This window comes from Podarcis cretensis (assembly GCF_951804945.1).
Source record: "Podarcis cretensis genome assembly, chromosome: 1".
NCBI lineage: Eukaryota > Metazoa > Chordata > Lepidosauria > Squamata > Lacertidae > Podarcis > Podarcis cretensis.
The window spans coordinates 139912709-139928425 of record NC_137170.1 but is presented as its reverse complement, the minus strand read 5'-3'; the positions used below and the strand labels follow the sequence as shown (position 1 = coordinate 139928425).

The 15717-nt window shown below is 44.6% G+C and overlaps 1 long non-coding RNA gene across 1 annotated transcript in view; it reads left to right on the top strand.

Annotated features, from left to right (window-relative positions):
• The window catches only part of LOC307220361, a 108552-nt gene that overhangs the window by 35014 nt on the left and 57821 nt on the right, over positions 1 to 15717 (top strand). Inside the window, exon 5 of the long non-coding RNA XR_013840851.1 lies at positions 4485 to 4557. This is a non-coding gene — a long non-coding RNA (uncharacterized lncRNA). The remainder of the gene's footprint in view (positions 1 to 4484; positions 4558 to 15717) is intronic.

Here is a 15717-nt window from a genome sequence, read left to right as displayed (position 1 = left end):
AAAGGTTTGTGGGAGAGGAATGACAGTATGGGCTGTCCTTGCACCATTCCTGCGCCGGTTTCATCTGTAAGAGCGATGTCTCAGCATCTGTTGTCTTGCGACTGCTTACAATGTGAATCATAATTGCCTCCTGGTTACCTTATGCTCCCCTTCCATCTGTTTATTTTATCACACCGCTGTTCTAGTGCTGCATCTGATGTGCAAAAATCCTCTGGAGCAGAAATTATGTTTGGGTTATTTGTGTACAGTTGCTAGGGCAGAAAGGCACAGAGACTTGTCCCCTCCACCATTCCCCAGGCACTGCTGTAATTAATTGTAGAGGGTCTGGTTCAAGCTTTATAGTTTCAGGTGGAAGTTTTGGATGATTAAATACATAACCCCCCCCCCCCCCCCAGTGTCCCTATTTTTCAGGGATAGTCCCGGAATTACAAAATCCATCCCAGCTTCTGATTTGATCCTGAAATGTCCCTATTTTCTCCTCCAGTGCCACCGAGCTCAGGGAGGAGGATAAGCCTCCTACGTCACTCCTACTGGTCAGATCCTCTGCCCATTCAGGAGCCATCAGATACTCCGGCTGGATCTGAGCTGGCGCTGTCACCAAGGGAGCTTGTCACTTGTTGGGTCAACAACATAGCTTATGTAGCTCTGCCTTGCACCTGCTGTGCCTCCAGCCCTTGCCTTGCTTGTGTACTGTACTGATTTTTGGCACACAGTGTGATCTGCGTCCGACTCCTTCATCCAGAGAGCGCCAGGTCAACCATCCATCTTGTGCTTTGCTTGAGACTTGCAACCTTCTAAAGAGCCTAGAATAGAAGGTGATGGTAAAGGTAAAGGTACAGGCCAGTCGTGTCCGACTCTAGGGTTGTGCGTCCATCTCATTTAAGAGGCCGGGCGCCAGCGCTGTCCGGAGACACTTCCGGGTCACGTGGCCAGCGTGACAAAGCTGCTCTGGCGAGCCAGCACCAGGTGATGGTAGTAGGTAGCTAAAATTGCTGGGTTTTGTTCTTATTCCACTGGAATAGCATATTTTGACATCCAAGGAAGCTCTGATTGGTAATGGTGATGTCAGGGAAATCACATTGCAGTATTAATGGACTGCCCCTTTAAGTAGCTCTATTAAGCAGCAAGCAAGTATTCCTGGGTGACACAGATGCACATTTTCATGGTAATGGAATCTCTAACAAAACCTCCATGATCAATTAACTGTCCTGTTCAATTAGAAAAGAAAGATATCACCCTCCTCCTTCCTTCTGCTGAAGGTGTCCTTGGTTACGATTGATGCTGCCTGTTGCGGTTCTTTCTGGTCACTAATTGTGGCCAAGAATGACACCTGCAGAGCCCAGCACAAACATCTGAAGTACATTGGGTTTGGTGGGGAGCATCTGCGCCCCTAAGTATCTGGTTAGCTTTGTATCTCCCCTCTCCTCAGCAAAATGGGCAGCATGTCACAGCCACACCAGGCCCAGAGATGGTATGTCTCACTAAGTGATGGTCTTGCAAACAGAGCTTATTTTTTTACACCCACCCTCAAGAGGGCTATGCTCCAAAAGCTATGTTTAATACAAGGCCTCTAGAACATGCAATGCTGGAGAGCATCTCCGAGCTTGCACAGAGTTCCTTTTAATCACCATAGCTGTCAAGTGTCCCTTATTTGAAGGGACAGACCCTTATTCCAGCGCCATGTCCCGCTGCTGTCCCTTATTGATGGATGTCCCTTAAATGATGTCCCTTAAATTTCAAAGGAAGCAGCTCCTCTCCCTCCCTCCCTCCCGGCCAGGGAGGAGGGAGGCTCCAACTGTGTTGCTTGGCTGTGTTGCTCACCCAATAAGAAGTCTAAGAAAGACTGGGGGGTGGAGCTTGCATGCCTTGTGTGTGGCTAGTTAATGCAAGCTGAGGGGTTTTTTGAATGCTGGGCGCCATTTTGTTGCACGTGCTGCTGCAAACTTTGAGTTGCAAAGCCAGGCCGGGGAGGCATCTTAAGTTGTGGCTGCATAGGCCTTGTGGTGCATGTGATTCAGATTCTATTCAGTTGAACCTCTGGTTACAAAGTTGGTTGGACAGTGTTCTCGAAGCTACCAGAATGAGTTTGCAGGAGGACAGGAAGACTGGAGTGCCTGGAACAGGTGAGGCTGCAGGTCCCTTATTTTGGCTGCTGGTCCCTTATTTTCAAGGCTGCTGGTCCCTTATTTTCAAATCTGTAAGTTGACAGCTATGTTAATCACCCCTGAGTCAACAGAGGCAGCTCCCAGACATCTGGAATTCTGGCTAGGGCTTTCAGATCCAGGGCTGGTCCAAGACATTTTGGCACCTGAGACAAAGCACAAAATGGCATCTCCCACCCTGCTAGGGAAGAATCTACATCAGGAACAAGGAGGGAATAAAGATCTACATTGGGAGCTGCTGCCTCTGTGGATCCTGCCGCCCGAGGTGGTTGCCTCACCTTGCCTCGTAGGTGAGCCGGCCCTGTTCAGATCACATGATGTGCGTTCCATACAGGTTTGAGGCCTAACACATCATCAAAAATGGTAAAAAATGAAAAAAGTGCCTGCACAAAATGGCTACCACGGGCAGTTCTTTGTACCAGAGAGTATCATCACACAAAACATGACTGATTATAACCACTGCATTGACACTCATGCCAGGGATGCATATAGCCATTTGGCAATTTTTCTTTAGTGTATAATCCCAGAAATGCTCTTTCCCTGCTCTTAGATATCTCTGCACCACCACTGCTACCTAAACAGCCAGGCTATCTTTCTGCCTAATGAACTACATTTGTTTCCAAGCATTTGTGGCTCTTCATTATCAAGTGGATGTTCATTGGTTGTGTTGACAAGAAAAAAACAGTGTGATGGATTAAATCTTGGGAGAAGACAAAATGAGCCCGCCTGAATGGAGCTAGTCAGCAATTGATCAGTTTACCCAACATGTGGATTGCTCTCAGAGATAAAAAAGAACCATTTTTCCCTCTACAAAGTAAAAGCACTCAGTTGAATCACCCAAGCTTATTTTCAGGTTCTGTAATACTAAAAGGCACCCACAACCCATTAATTTACAATTTAGAGATGTTAAGGAAATTAAAAGCATAAATCATATTAAATAGGGCTACACAAAAGTTCAACTCCAGCTATTTTGCTTACATCAGTAATTTGAATCCAGGATCCAGGGCTTCTCCAGGACTCCTTCTCCCTTCCCTTTAAAGTTATAGCTATTTGCAGGCCTATCCCAAATACGGCGACCAGATAGCAGCACAGCCAGCCAGCTTTTATGCCCTGCGGGTGGACCAGACCAAAGACTAGCCCAGCCAGGTCCCCATTCTTCTGGGCTCTGAGCAGCCCACGTAAAATTTAAAATGATTGGTGAGCAATCCCACCAGCCCCTGCAGCCAGCTGAGTCCAGTACTGATGTCAAGTGTAAGCATTCCCCCCCCCCGCCTTTTCATTATAAAAAATGCACAAATAAAACACACCAAAGACCACTGCAGTCCTGCTAGAATTGGGGTTGCATGTTTGGACTGCCGTGCCCCAGTTAGCAACCTGACCACTGAATTCTGCACCGCCTGCTGTTTCTGATCTGTCTTCAAAGGCAGCCCCATGCATATAGCATTGCAGTAATCCAACCGAGAGACTGCCAGAGTGGGCAGTGCAGTTGTTCATTGGAAACGGGATCCTTCAGAAGGGAAGCAAATGGGTCTCCCAACTCACAGCCCTGCAGCTTAAATTTGCTCTCACCAATTACAGCAATTTTACAGGACTCTTAGAGGCGTGAGGGTGCACTTGAAAAAAACATTTTTTAAAAAACCCCCAAAATGCTTCTGAGCACATTGATTTTGAAAAAGTTCCCTCTGCTATATTTCCTCTATTACCCAGCCTTGGAATAAATGGGACCCCATAAATGGGGACATCACACCTGTCATTAAATGCAAGGAAGCTTTGAAGACTTTTCTTGGCAATTGCTGTAACTGCTCATGTATGCAAAGCCTGACACATGTGAATTGGCAATGTGGTGCATATTTGGTCATGTTGTCCAGGTGGTGCTCATCTGTTTCAGTGGAAAAAATCAAGATAGGCATTAAAAAAAAGACACAAAACTCTTGTGCTTCTTTTTAAATCTTGGAATTTCACAGCCATTCTAGTCTAAATATGTCAGCTAACCCCACAACCTGAATACTATCGGTTGATACCATACACCAGCTCTTATACAGCCATGACTTACTCCCAACTCCTCTAGCTCCAGGTCAGCATACTTGATGTGGAACCTGACCCTCAACCTGTCTTAGACCATGTCATCTGCCTCTGGTGTTTTTGACCTTTTGCATGCTTGTGCCACAATTGGAACCCCAGTTGCAGCCTATCTTAAAAACTGGCCGCAGACGACAGGAGTATTTTCTCCAGAATAGACTAGAATGTTGAGGGATCCTGGTGGATTTCTCTGAGACAAGAGCAGAGCAATGGAGTTTGATACATAGTCTTGATCTTTTGGAGTCAAGAAATGGGGAGGGACATCCCAAATCAACTGAGGAAAATCGGGATCGAGGTGGAGGACCTGCAGCTTGTAGTAAGTAGAATTACTTTGTTACCTTAACGTGTGATTTTAGCAATTTCTATGGTGCAGTTCTTCAGATGATGGAAGCAGATCTGTGACTGATCTTAATTTTTCACCTTCTGGGGCTGAAAGTGGTTGAATCAAGGTGAAAACTAATTTCAGTCCAGTTACCGTACCTAGTCTTAGTTGTGTTATGAATCAAGCTGGAAAATACATTTTTAAATGTTTAACACCCTGAATGCTAGGAAGTCTTGATTTCAAAGACTCAGTTTTCATTTAAAACAGAACTCTTTTTAAATATCAGCCAAAGTTGGGTACTCAAAATGTCTAACAGCTATTAAAAATTTAGACTGTATCCTGGAGCATGGTGCTAATAAGCATTCACTGCCTCCAATTTCAACATAGATGATTCAAGTGATCTAGTCTCATCAGTCCTTTAGCATTTTATATATTTTTCAAATGCAATTGGATACCTTAGTACATTATGCAAAATGAAATACAAGATGACAGTTTAGAAATCCATTCATCTCAATTCACAGCTTTATAACTTCCTGCTAGCTAAATGATATCAACACTGCTGAGATGTCAGAGTGGTTTAGTTCCAACATGATAGCAGGGTACATGTGAAAAGTGTTATGATGAAAACTGATGTCTTGAAAGCGACACAACACTTGTGCAGTGATCGTCATGGGCATTTGATTTTCAAATGCATCCTTTACAAATTGAGTTGGACAGTCCATTTTGTTACAAATACAGAAACGTTTCCATTTTTGTTATGAAATAAAAACAGGCCCTTGTGTGTTCTCTGTGCTAGATTTGGTATTGGGGAAATGTACACTTTTCATTCAGAAGCAATGAAACCTGCAATTTCTTCTTCTAAGATTATGAGTTAAAGGTAAAGGTGAAGGGATCCCTGACCATTAGGTTCAGTCGTGGCTGCCCCTGGGGTTGCGGCGCTCATCTCGCTTTACTGGCCGAGGGAGCCGACATTTGTCCGCAGACAGTTTTTCGGGGTCATGTGGCCAGCATGACTAAGCCGCTTCTGGCGAACCAGAGCAGCGCATGGAAATGCCATTTACCTTCCTGCCGGAGTGGTACCTATTTATCTACTTGCACTTTGTGCAATTAGGCAGTGTTAAAGTGTGACATGGTGGAGGCCAAGGGAAACAGAGGCTCTTGTACAGAATTGTATATAGGAGAAGGAGAAGCTAGAGCACTTGGATTGAGTGGGATTGGTCTTTGAGTGGGGAGCAAAGAAGGATTCCTCAAGGTGTCATGTCAAAGAAAGGTCGGAAGATCTCAAGTGCTCACTGAAATAGCAGGATTTCAATCCTCCTTGGGTCTTCTCTGAATATGAGCCCATTGAGAACTGGGACAGACTGTACTTGGATGGGTCCAGGTGTCTAGCAAGTTGCTAAGCCTATCCCCACCACCACTTCAAAATCATGAAATCTGCCCAGATTGTAAGTGTTCAAATAATGAAAAGGGTTGCAGGAGAGAGAAGAGTTAAAGACCTATACCAATGCAGCAAACTCTGACGGGTAAATGAGAAGTGATGTTTACTTTTTAAAAATAACAATACATCACCTTCACAGTAGCCTGAAGATGTGCAATAATAGCTAACCAGAAACTCTCCATGTGCCTAATGTGGGGGAATTTATTGTGCGACTGAATTTTCTGTTACATTTACTGTAGATGTGCAGCTAGAATGATCATTTTCTGAATGTGAGGCAGTTACTGCTTCTAACATTTCATTTCCATTTAATAAAATGATTGGGAAACCCACTGGGTTTTTTTCTTTTTTTAAAAAAACATGTAATATATAGGAGCCCATCAATGACAGCAAAAGAAAATAAAACCCAGTGTGCCTCTGTCTGCTGTATGTGATGTTGCACACAGAAAGCAAACAACTGTCGATATAACTGCAGAATCTTGCTCAAGCATGAAATGCCTGAAGACATGATCACACACTTCCCCTGGGTTGTGGAGTGGCTTTTCACAGGCACCAAGCAGAACCCAGCCCCCCCCCCCTCGCTCTATCGCATTAACCACTGGCATGCTGGTGTGCTCCATTACAACCTCAGCCATTCTTATACAACCAGCAGCCTGCCGCTCTGGGGTCCTATCCATGGTACAAGAAGCTCGCAGTTTACGCTCGCTTTACTTACGAGACCATAACCTTACATGGATGTGGCTAAATAAATAAGTAAATGACAAGCTGGGGAAACTCACAGTTCTCTGCATTTATTTATTCACTCCACCTTCACACCTAGCAGGTTTTCCTTGCTTACAGGGCTCTGGGCAGGGAAACTGAGGGCTCTGACAGCATCCCACACCACCTTCCCAAAGCCCGGTAAACCCAGTGTCCCAGAGGGTGGGAAGGAAGGCGCCTCCTTGCATACTGGAGTCTGGCAAGGTTGTGGTATGGCCCTGGAAAACTCTCAGGACCCTCCTGCGATCTTTCCAGCTCTGGTAAGCAGCCCTCTGAGTTACATCTGAGTTCACTTTCAGACTTCCTCAACTGGTGACACCCTTCATTTTGGCACATGACACTGGAATCCATTCATCTTATTGACCTTTTGTTCTGTCTTCTGAGGAGCTCAAGTCAGCATCCATGTGTATTTATTTGCCAGAGAGGCTTACATATCTGACCTAGAAAAGAATGAATCCCTGAGTGATGAATAGGAGGAGGAGATGGGCCACCAAACTCTGTTGGGTCAAGTTGCCATCACAGCTTTGCCTTAAAGAAATTTGAGGTGAATTTGAGGGTTCTGCCTCAAACACGTGATGTTTTTCAAGGACTTTTGATAAAAAAACCCCCACAATTGCTCAGGAGGCTTCTGTGCAAACATAAATTGCCACCTGAAATGAAAACTGAACATATTTGAAAGTTCCTCCTCAAACAAAACGTCCGAGGAAATTTTAATAATGACAAATAATTGTTGTTCTGGCACATCTCTGCATTTGCAGCACTTCAGAAGCAATCCACTTACTATGTCAAAGAGAAAGGATTGTGACCAGGTATATACCAGAAACATATTTTAAAAATTGCAAAAGATGCTGAAAAAGAAGAAGACCACAACATATCTTAGTACCTGTAAAAATAAATAATAAAATCCCAGCAGCAGTGTTATATATGAGACAAAAATGATATAGAACATGAGCTGGGAGTTCAGCCAGCAGAGAATTGCTGTAATCAATTGCAGCCACAACAAAAGCATGAGGTCTCAGGCTGGTAATACTCTGAGATGGAGAAAAACAGCTTTAGAAGTAGGTCTTTAATGTATTCCTTACAGGTCATTAGAATCAACAGTGACACTGAGTTTCTTGACAGAGTTGGTAGATAATAATTGGATATTAGCCATAACATTCACAAGAATCAATAAGTAATTTTGGTGGATATATCAATGCAATACTGCTTACATCTGAGTTCACTTTCAAACAGTTGGTGCTACAAAAGGGTAGTACTTTCTGTGTTGCTGATCATGCGATATTTCCTTGGGGATTAGAAAGATTTTGTTTTCATACATTGCCTCGAGGGCACATTTTCAGCTGTCAGTCATACAGAAGCCAGATTTCTTCATTGGTTTCTCCTCCTCCTCTGAACACATAGGCAAGCACATCTCTTTCTCTCAAACACAGCTTTAACTAGACAGCTGCCAGTCATTTATATGAGCCACACATGCAAGCTCTGTGATAAATAATATTGCAATCAGATAAACTATATGAGCAAGAGCAACAAAAACCCCAAACAGAAACTTACTAATTTATGCAAATCATTATTTGCATTATTGTTGAAGGTGGGGGTAAAAGTACTAAGCAAATGTCTATAGATAAAAGCAGAAACTGTCTTCTTCAAAGTTTCATGATATAGCATTTCTCTGAACAGCAACATATTACCAAATAAATTTTGGTATCTCAACAGATGAGAAAGTGGCTAATTGTTGCTAGATCTCAGCATATCCAAGTCTTCTATAAACACTGTTAAGTTGTGGGTGAACATATCAGACGACACAGTGATTCTCCAAACAGCTCTTGTTTATTCACAGGTCAGAACAGAACTAGACTGAAGGGTTCAGCCAGTACAACGTAACTGTAACAACTTTCTGTAACTATCCAATCATTGAACGTCACTTTCGATCCCTTATTTGCATATGTGGACCTGAACTATCTACAGTATCCCCCTGCTGGCCCAGGGTGAGAACTTCAGTACATAACAAACACCAACATTTATTAATAAGATTCAGACATGGCAAAGCACAAATAGTAGGTCCCAGTTCGGTTTACAGAACTGTTTGGCCACACTTTGCGTTTGCTCAGCAAGTATTGCCTACAGGTTTCTTAAAGTAATATTACACCACAGTAGCAGACAGCATAATACTGTAAATATTATACCAAGTGTTATAAATATGACAGCTGCCTTTCAGTTGTGCTTCCGAGCACAATTCAAAGTGTTGGTGCTTATCTTGAAAGCCCCCAATGGCCTCGGCCCACTAGACCTGAAGGCGCATCTCCACCCCCATTGCTCCGAGGGCCTTCTGCTGCCTGAAGCGAAGGGACAGGGAACCAGCAAAGGGCCTTCTTGGTAGTGTCGCCCGCCCTGTGGAATGTCCTCCCTTCAGATGTCAAGGAAATAAAGAATTACACAACTTTTAGAAGACATCTGAAGGCAGCCCTGTTTTGGGAGGTTTTAAACTATGGCTACCAGATTTTTTTCAATGAATCCGGGGACACTTTTTTTTTTTTTTGACGCTGAGTAGCAACAGGGAGTCAGTAGTGGGGATGGTGAGGCGAAAGACCCTGGGCCCAAGCACACATGCATATTGTATAAAGGTGCAAAGCCCTTCTTTTGCACCCTGTGAAACAGAAATGCCCTGAGTTTTTAAAAAACTGGGCTATGGTGTGCTGCCCACCAGTGACTCCCAAGCCTCCCCCAATCTCCTGCCCCCTTCCCACCTTGTTTTGACTGATCAAGGGAGGCTTGGGGGTTGTGGGCGGGTGGCCGTTTCCCAGTTTTTTTAAAAACGCAAAGCATTTATGTTTCACAGGGTGTGAAAGAAGGGCTTAGCACCTTGCCTGGCAGAAAACCACGTGCCTTGCGCCCCTCCTGGGCAACAGCCACCTGCCTGCGACTTCTGAGCCTCTCCCGATCTGTCAAAACAAAGGGAGAAGGGGGCAGAAGATCTGTACCGCTGGATGTCCCTGCTTCCCCCTCAGCAGTGGCGGCGGCAGCAAGCAGCTCCTGAAGCCATCCAGAGCCAACTGTGCTACCAGGCTGGCTCCGGGCTGCTGAGGCTGCCGCTGCCACATTTCCCAGGGACAGATTTGCAAGTCTGGGGACTGCCCCCGGGAACCGGGGACACCTGGTAACCCTATTTTAAACACTTGATGTTTTTCTTATGTTTTTAGATATGCTATAAGCAGCCCAGAGTGGATGAAGTATAAACAACAACAACAACAACTCTCCACAGATTTGCACAAGGAACATCCTATTAAGACCTGGGGAGAATACCGCCACGCAACTGCAGGATACTCTGTATCCTGCACCCAGAGTGGACAAATACAAATGACCGAAGCACCTTCAGGTGAGTAAATCTCCTCCTCTACCTCCTCCTCCTTTTTGCTATTGCTTTGGATGTTAGGGCTATTATCATTTTACTCTTTATTAAATGTATATACCGCCTTCCACCCACAGGTCTCAGGGCGGTTCACAGAATAAAATCAAAATATAAAACCACCAAAGGGCTAGACAATATCGTTTCAAGCAGAGCTGGCTGGCCATCTCTCACAGATGCTTTGCAGGGGGTTGGATTAGATGACCCTTGGGATCCCTTCCAGCTCTAGACTTCTAGGATTCTATGGGATATATGTCAAGTGGAAGAACAGCACCACCTAGCAATACAGGCAAAATAATTGCAGGGCATAACTCAGATTACAAAACTGCGCCGATTTTTTGGTTTCGTGAAATTCCCAAGCAATGCCAGGTGTAGGGCTACAAGTTAAAAATTAAATCCACACTGGAGGACTCAGAATACTATTTTCCTGCCTTTCTCCTGAGGCTTTCTTTATGGGTCTTTTTTGATTTGCCAGTACCTTCTTTATGGGTAACAAAATGTTTTGGGGAAAATGAAGAGCTCTCTAAGGCTAGAATTGTATGCACATTTTCATTTATTTCCTTGCAGTCTTTATAGGCTGCCCTCTAAGTGAGTTCTCAGAAATGCACAGCATTGTAGCATTGGGACACAGGTAAATCCCACTAAACTTTACAGGGGCGGAGAGTAGAACTGGACACACGGCTGCCATTTTGCTCATACACAACACATTCTAAGCAAGCATGGATACCATCAGGCTGGCCTGTGGTCTACTGAGAACGCTGCACAAATCACACAGGGCTTTGCAAGAGTGATTTGGTGCCCTGTTGGAAATCACATTCTAGATCCCATGGCATTGGCGTCTGCATTCTGACCCCTAGATTATTTCCCCTATCTATATCGCAAAGTTGCAGCAGTATTTTTTTAAAAAAAATTGCCAGTTTTATTTTTTAGATATTTGTAAAAGGTTACTGAAGTGCAACTTTCTTCTCAACTGTGTGAATAATCAGAGAGGATGATTAACGCAGTTCCGATGGTACCTCTGCTCTGACTAAAAGCCGCTGTAGGTTTTAAGCGATGTTTAAATGATATGTTTTCCTTTCAGTGGCCACTGCCAACTGAGCCTCCTCAGTTTTTTGGGCAAATAAGTGTTGCTGGGACTGGGGATATATTATACATTACAGGGCATTATTTGCAAGTGAACTAAACATGCCACAAAGGAAAGTAAATTGGTGCCCATCATTACTTCTCAAATGAGGCGTCTCTGTGCAACATTCTCCATATCCCTGTGAAACTGCTTTGTTCAAAGTCTGGTAATCAGCAAGCACTGTGGGGAGCATAGGCAGATGGAGGGTGAGCCAGAAGGCTTAAATAGCTGCTGTTCCTGCTTCCTTTTCACAAGAGAGATAGGGAGAAAGCACAGCCTCCTTGTTTGAGGCTCTGAGAATAGAACGTGGTGTTACTTTAACCGTCATAACATTTGCTCTCAGTAAAGCCTTTCAAAGGATACTAACGCTGCATTTGAGACCAGCTGAAGATACAGTTTTTCTAAAAGTACTTGGGCAGGTAGTACTTTGGTCCATCAAGACCGAAGGGAGCTAATGATGGTCCATATCCTTTGAGGATCAAACACAAATCTGTAGCTCAACATTTTTATGCTGGCCTTTCATTGGAATGGCAGGCTCACAGCTTGTGTTGACCAGCAAATCTAGGTGTGCATAAATCTAGGAATGCATGGGCAAAATCTAGAGCAGCTCACAGTCTACATATTTGGTGATGTACCACTCCATATTTTTTTTAAAGAAAGTCTTCTACAATTTCTTCTACAAGAAATTGACCCCAACAGCCATTTATTAATTCTGAATATTGTCACTTCCATAACAGCCCTAAGGAAAATCAGATGTTTCCAGTGCTTAGGGTTAGATCTTAAAATATTTGTGGATTTGATCATGGCTCAGGGAAATTGGAATGAGCCAATCAAATGCCGTGTGAGTACGACAGACCCATATTGCTATAATATCAAAGGCATCTTCCATTCTAAGCTCCAGTGGCGTAGCGTGGGTTGTCAGCACCCGGGGCAAGGCAAGTAATTTGCGCCCCCTAACCCATGGATTTGCGCCCCCTAACCCGTGGATTTGCGCCCCCTAACCCTAACCCCCAGATGTTGCGCCCGGTGCGGCCGGCCTCCCCTGCACCCCCCACGCTACGCCACTACTAAGTTCGCAAAAAATAGTAATGTCTGAAATAGAAGACTGTACCAGGCTGGCAGTGTGTAACATAAATAAAAAGAGTTAATGATGGAATTCTAATATAGGTGCCAAGAAGTTACCATGAGGGTACGGTAGCCCACTCTGAAATTCTGGACAATCAGGGCATCTTTGCAGTGTAAGAGCATCTACTCAAAGGGACTGTTCACACATGGTTCTTTCATCCAAAAGTGAAGGTTTGCATGTGTGAATGTGTCATTGCTGATCAGACATCACTGAAAGCTTTCCTTTTGTCTCACAGCATCTCTAACAATTGTTTTCAGTGACTTCAGCAGGGATGCGAAAACTCATCCATTCATTTATTTCCATGAATCAACTTCTCTCTGCTATAGTTCCTGGATGTCCACCCAGACTGTGGAATCTCTTGTGTATATATACTTTTAAGAATTGCAAGCACATGGCACCCTTTCCTTTTAATGAACTGCATTTGCTTGCACCTTCAAATGCACACCTCCCTTCTCAGTTCTCCAGTTACCTTGTACAAGTGTTTCCACTTCCAGCTACAAATAATTTGTTTTTGCAAACTGAAAGTGAGTCAGATAGAAACAGACAATGGATGTGTTTTGGAGAATTTAACACACCAGCGTAACTTTAATAGCCACACTGGAATCAAAGCTGTTGAATTGTTGTGACATCCCTGGGAGTTGGCCAGTTTGCACATTTCAGCTGCATTGAGCAATCAAGTGATGAGAAACCAAGGACTGCACATGCATGTGGGAACTAGCTGTTAGTTTGGGTTCAATGCCAGTTCCTCAAAGAGATTTTTAAAATACAGCCACAGTACTTAGTGGAAAAGAAAGGATAAAGAAGGGAAGCTGCAGCAGAGCAGACAAGGCAAGAAAGGAGAGGAGAGGCGGAAGTGAAATAATAGATGGCTGTTTTGGTCTCTGTGGCATTTTGTGTCCTGCATGAGTAAGCTCTCCTCTGCTCACCTCAGATTAACTCAGAAGCTCTCTGAGGTTAGATCATATTACAAAGCAATCCAAGGCTTGATGAGACTCTTCCCTTGTCCAAGATGACCCCTCCTTGCTTTAGAGTAGACCAAACTGTCCCCTGGATAGATTCCCCCCCCCCCCCAATCCCTAGTTTTCCCGGGAGCAGCTCCTAGGCAAAGCAGTGAAAGAACATCTTTCTTTTGTTTCTGGCTTTGAGCCCAGATATCTCCAAGGGCACTTGTAGTCCTGTGAAAACTTGCTTTGCCATTTCCACAGAAGGGTGAGAGAAGTTTAGTTTGGCACTTTTATATTCATAACTGAGGCAAATGTTTTATTTAGAAAATTATTTGATTTTTTTAATGACTGAGTTAGCAATACATTCAGAGCACAACCCACTGGGCGCGGAGCCCGGGACATTCACACGGATTTACTAACATTTTTATTTCGTTTGGTTGTTTTGACAATTTATATGAAGCTTAATTACTGCCATCTGTAATTGAAACAATGAAACCAAAAGTAAGTTAAAACTATAAAGTTGGAATTCAATTCAAAGCCTTCATTAGTTCAAAGAGGCCTGTCTGACTTCAGCTGGAAGGAAGTTCCATAAAGCACCATCTCTCATCACGTCAAATGCACCAGTGGTGCAAATTGCCTTCAACAGGGCAATTCAATTTCTTTTTCATCCAATTCCGGTGAGGTGATGAGGAGCTATACTAGCGCCAGTGTGCAGTAATGGAATGGATGACGTCAGTGCAGACAAAACAGAGGTCCTGTTGGTGGGTGGCTCATGGGAGCTCCATGTTAGTGGAGTTCATCCTGTGCTGAATGGGGCTGCAATTCTCATAGAGAAACAAGTTCACATTCTGGCAGTACAAGCGTCTCCCCACTTACATTGGGGTTATGATCTGGGTCTGTGTGCGCATAAGTGAAATTGTGTTAATAATAATAATACTAACAGCAACACCCATTTATTTATAAGCTGCCCATCTGATTGGGTTGCCCCAGCCACTCTGGGTGGCTTCCAGCAAATTAATACATTAAGCACGGTAAAACATAAACATTAAAAACTTCCCTATACTGTACAGGGCTACCTTCAGATGTCTTCTGAAAGTCAGATAGCTTATTTCCTTCCCAAAGGGCGGGTGCAACTTCTGAGAAGGCCCTCTGGAAGTGGGAGGACCCTCTAAACCCTCTTTAAAGGCCCTCTCTGCCACTCTCTTCAACCCATACCAAAAATACTATATCCAAAATATCCACAGCTAGATTTGAAGCTCTGGGGCTGGCAGGGGGCTGGAGGACACATGGGGAAGTGGCACTGGCTGCTGCGCTACCCAGCACAGCAGCAGGGAGCAGGGGTGCCAACTTGAATAAAATATGGGGGGGGGCAGGTAAGCCCTGCCTCACATAGTTGACCGCATGATGCAGTGCACACACAACATTTGAATGGCAATCCCCACCAACTGGGGTGCAGCCTCCTCAAATATTTTATTGTGGGGGCCAAAGCCCCTATGGTCCTTAGGAGTTGGCTCTTATGGTGAGGAGGCTGAGCACATTAGGCTAAGCAGCATAAACAAAGTCCTGCTGTGCCTCCAGTCTCTTTGGGGCTTCCTCTGCCCTCACTGAAGTCCTCTTTGGGCTCTGGGGATGATCTCCTCATGAGCCACGAGGACTCTTCAGCTCTCTCTCTCTCCCCATTTCTGGGTTTGGATTTAATTATTTCCTGGTGCTGTACACATATGTGGTTGTGTGTAAGTTGGTCGCATATAAGGGGGGTGGCGCGCCTGTACCCCCTAAACTATCTCTGTCAGTAGCAATGCAGGCTCCTGCCCTAGCACAGAACACCTCCCATCAGATTGGGGTGGTGGACCACATGTCACTCTGTCTTGACAGAGCCTGGCATCAGCGAACTATCTTTTGGTGGCCCCATAAAATAAGACTCCTGTAATACATTATATACTGGGATGTGGGTAGTGCTGTGGTCTAAACCACAGAACCTAGGGCTTGCCAATCAGAAGGTCGGCGGTTCGAATCCCCGCGACAGGGTGAGCTCCTGTTGCTCGGTCCCTGCTCCTGCCAGCCTAGCAGTTCGAAAGCACGCTAAAAAGTGCAAGTAGGTAAATAGGTACCGCTCCAGCGGGAAGGTAAATGGCGTTTCCGTGTGCTGCTCTGGTTTGCCAGAAGCGGCTTAGTCATGCTGGCCACATGACCCAGAAGCTGTACGCCGGCTCCCTCAGCCAATAAAGTGAGATGAGCGCCGCAACCCCATAGTCGTCCGCGACTGGACCTAAAAGTCAGGGGTCCCTTTACCTTTACTACATTATATACAGGGCTTTCTTCAAAGACAATTTCAAACCTGCAACTAGTTCAAAATGTAGCTGT